At 35.7% G+C, this 4,451-nt stretch overlaps 1 pseudogene across 1 annotated transcript; it reads left to right on the top strand.

Annotated features, from left to right (window-relative positions):
• The first annotated feature begins 2,043 nt into the window (after window positions 1-2,043).
• LOC105537898 lies at window positions 2,044-3,328 on the top strand (annotated as a pseudogene). The gene has a single exon (XR_001005793.1). The product of XR_001005793.1 is annotated as an S-phase kinase-associated protein 1 pseudogene (transcript).
• Window positions 3,329-4,451: the final 1,123 nt, after the last annotated feature.

Here is a 4,451-nt window from a genome sequence, read left to right as displayed (position 1 = left end):
AACATGGCACAAGTATACATATGTAACAAACCTGCACGTTATGCACATGTACCCTAGAACTTAAAGTATAATAATAATAATAATAATAATAATAAGAAGAAGAAGAAGAAGAAGAAGAAGGAGAAAAGAAAAGAAAGAAAACATTAAAAGTAATCTGGTAGCACTATCCATTGGCTTGAAATAGTGGCGGCCATGGAATAAGGCTCCTTTGCATTTAGTAAGTGAAGAGGAGTGGGAAAGACTGCATGTTGTGGTATGAGTGCCAGCTCAGCTTCAGCACAATAGAACACCAGCTGAACTTCCAAAGTTTTTGACTCTAGTCCTTGGATCCCAGATGGCACCTCTGAAACCCTATGGGACATGGGGCAAGTCTCCATCCTGACAGGAAGGACACAGGCCTGGTTGTCTTTGCCACTTGCTGATTGTAGAGACCAAGAGCTTTGAGCAAGCATATGGAGTAGCCTGGAAGTAGTTAGAGTAGGCCTTGGGCAACACCGAGTGTTGTGCTACCTTCAGGTGTGACCCAGCACAGTCATAGTGGTGGTGGCCGCAGGGATGCTCGTGTAACTCTACCCCCAGCTTTAGGTGGTTCACAAAAGGAAGATAGACTCCATTTGTTTTGGAGAAAGTAAGGGAAGAGAACGAGAGTCTCTACTTGCTAATCCAGAGAACTCTTTTGTATAGTTTCCAAGACCATCAAGGCAGTACCTCTATAAGTCTTCAGGAAACAAAACGTTACTAGGCTTGAGGTACCCCCAAAATCAGAATCAGCTTAGATCACAACACCCAAGTCCTCTTGAATATTTGGAACATCTTTCCAAGAAGAATGGGTACAAACAAGCCCAGACTGTGAAGACTACAATAAATACCTAACTATTCAGCACCCAGGCACAATTGAACAGCTAAAAGTATGAAGATAATCCAGGAAAACATGACCTCACCACATGAACTAACTATGCACCAGGGAACACTCCAGGAGTAGCAGAGATATGTGAACTTTCAGGCAGATAATTCAAAATAGCTATTTTAAGGAAATCCAAAGAAATTCAAGATAATGCATAGAAGGGAGTAAAAATTCTATTGGAGAAATTTAGCAAAGAGATTCAAATATTAAAATGAATCATGCAGAAATTCTGGAGTTGAAAGCTGCAGTTGGCAGAAGTCTTTTAATAGCTGAATTCATCTAGTAGAAGAAAGAAGTAGTGAGCATGAAAACAGGATATTTGAAAATACACAATAAGAGGAGAACAAAGAAAAAAGAACAACAACAAAAACCAAAACCAATGAAGCATGACTAGAGGATATAAATAATAGTCACAAAAGTGCAAATCTAGGAGTTATTGGCTTCAAAGAGGAGGTGCCGAAAACCATAGGGGTAGAAATTTTATTCAAAGGGATAATAACTGAGAACTTCCCAAACACAAACAAAGATAGCAGTATTTAAGTACAAGAAGGCCATAGAACACCAAGCAGATTTAACATAAAGAAGACTACTTCAAGTGATTTAATAATCAAACTCCAAAAGATCCAGGGTAAAGAAAAATTCCTAAAAGCAGCAAGAAAAAAGAAAAAAATAACGTATAAGTGAGCTCCTATATATCTGGCAACAAACTGCTTAGTGGAAACCTTACATGCCAAAAGAGAGTGGCATGACATATTTAAAGTGCTAAAGGGATAAAAAAATTAGAATAGTATATCTGGGGAAAATATCCTTCAAACATGAGAGAGAAATAAAGATTTTCCCAAACAATAGCTGAGGGATTTTATCACTAGACCTGTCCTACAAGAAACCGTAAAGGGAGTACTTCAATCAGAAAGAAAGGGGTGTTAATGAGCAATAAGAAATCATCTGAAGATACAAACCTTCAGGTATTGGTAAGGACATCTAAAACCTCTGAATATTATTATACTGTAATTGTAGTATGTAACCTACTCTTATCTTAAGTAGAAAGGCTAAATGATGAAGCAATAAAAAATAATAACTACAACAACTTTTCAAGACATAGATGGTACAATGAGATATAAATAGTAACAACAGGCTGTAGTGGCTTTGTCCTCCGCTTTTCTCTTCTTCTGCTGACGTCTCTTAGCTCTCGTCAGCCTCCCGCCGGCAGTCTCCTTAACACCGAACACCATGCCTTCAATTAAGTTGCAGAGTTCTGATGGAGAGATATTTGAAGTTGATGTGGAAATTGCCAAACAATCTGTGACTATTAAAACCATGTTGGAAGATTTGGGAATGGATGATGAAGCAGATGATGACCCAGTTCCTCTACCAAATGTGAATGCAGCAATATTAAAAAAGGTCATTCAGTGGTGCACCCACCACGAGGATGACCCTCCTCCTCCTGAAGATGATGAGAACAAAGAAAAGTGAACAGACGATATCCCTGTTTGGGACCAAGAATTCCTGAAAGTTGACCAAGGAACACTTTTTGAACTCATTCTGGCTGCAAACTACTTAAACATCAAAGGTTTGCTTGATGTTACATGCAAGACTGTTGCCAATATGATCAAGCGGAAGACTCCTGAGGAGATTCGCAAGACCTTCAATATAAAAAATGACTTTACTGAAGAGGAGGAAGCCCAGGTACGCAAAGAGAACCAGTGGTGTGAAGAGAAGTGAAATGTTGTGCCTGACACTGTAACACTGTAAGGACTGTTCCAAATACTAGTTTCACTGCTCTGTTTATAATTGTTAATATTAGACAAACAGTAGACAAATGCATCTGCAAGTCAATTGTATTAGCAGAATATTGTCCTCATTGCATGTGTAGTTTGAGTATAGATTCCAAACCTATGGCTGAGTTTCTTCTAGTATGATCGAAAGTTTCTTTTTTCTTTGCTCTGAATAAAACTGAACTGTGGGTTCTCTATAAGTGGCATTTTGGGCTTTCCCTCTTTTTTGTAAAGCAATTTCTGCCTAGTTTATTGTCCAGTTAACTTTAGTGACCTTTTGAAAGTTGGCATTGTAAATAAAACAAGTTGCAGAAAAGTTTTTTGGAATAGAATTAACAAAATATTCTCTTTATTCATGAGTTGGAAACTGGAAAAAGGCTTCTTGAGGTAAATGTTCTGGGTGGAATTACTATGATGTCTTCCAGCCTCCTGCAGTCAAGGAGTACCACTGTATTGATTAGCCTGTATGTAGCAGGGCTCCCTTCGTTGCATCTGAGGACTTGTTTTCTTTTTCTTTAATTTTATTTTTAATCCTCTTAGTTTTAAATATATTGCCTAGAGACTCAGTTACTACCCAGTTTGTGGGTTTTTGGGAGAAATGTAACTTGACAGTTTGTTAGCTTTTCAATTAAAAAAGACACTTAACCCATGTGGGATGTCATCTTTTTATAATCAGTGTTCCCATGTGGGGAAAATTATTCACACTACTTGCATGTAAAAAATAATTTAACTTTTATCATTAAAATATGTGGTAAAACCCAGAAAGCATCCATCATGAATGCAAGATACTTTCAATAAAAAGTAAGTTATATAAAAATAAATAAATAAATAAATAAATAAATAGTAACAACAAAAGGTTAAAAAGTGGAAGGAAGATGTTAAGTCATAGTCTTTACTAGTTTTCTTTTTGCTTGTTTGTTTGTGCAAATAGTATTAAGTTGTTATTAGCTTAAAATAATGGGTAATAAGATAGTATCTGCAAGCATCATTGTAACCTCAAACCAAAAAAGTACAATAGATCCAAAAAAATTAAAAAGCAAGAAATTAAATAATATCAACAGAGAAAATCACCTTCACTAAAATAAAGACAGGAAGGAAAGAAAGAAAGAGAAGATGAGCAAATGACCGAAACAAATAAAAAATGACCTGAGTAAGTCTTTACTTATCAATATAATATTGAATGTAAATGTACTAAACTCTCCACTCAAAAGACATAGGATGGCTGAATGCATTAAAAAAAACAAAAACAAAAACAAACAAACAAACAAAAAAAAACCAACCAATGATCTATACCCAACGCAAAACACATTCACCTATAAAGACACACATAGGCTGAAAATAAAGGGATGGAAAAACATATTTCATGCCAACTGAACCCCCAAAAGAGCAGGAATCACTATACTTATATCAGACAAAATAGATTTCAAGACAAAACTTATAAGAAGAGACAAAGAAGGTCACAATATAATGATAAAGGGGTCAATTCAGCAAGAGGATATAACAATATTAAATTGTTATTTTAAATATTTTAAATATATATGCACTAAACACTCAAGCACCAAGATATATAAGGAAAATATTAGTATAGCTAAAGAGAGAGATAGGCTCCAATACAATAATAGCTGGAGACTTTGCCATCCCACTTTCAGTATTGGACAAATCTCCAGACAGAAAATAAACAAATAAACATTAGCCATAATCTTCACTGTAGAACAAATGAATCTAATATATAAGCATTCTCTCTAACCACAATGAAATAAAACTAAAAATCA

This window comes from Mandrillus leucophaeus, unplaced genomic scaffold (genome assembly GCF_000951045.1).
Source record: "Mandrillus leucophaeus isolate KB7577 unplaced genomic scaffold, Mleu.le_1.0 Scaffold1804, whole genome shotgun sequence".
Taxonomy (NCBI): domain Eukaryota; kingdom Metazoa; phylum Chordata; class Mammalia; order Primates; family Cercopithecidae; genus Mandrillus; species Mandrillus leucophaeus.
The sequence above is the reverse complement of the archived record's forward strand: the minus strand, read 5'-3'. Positions and strand labels throughout refer to the sequence as shown.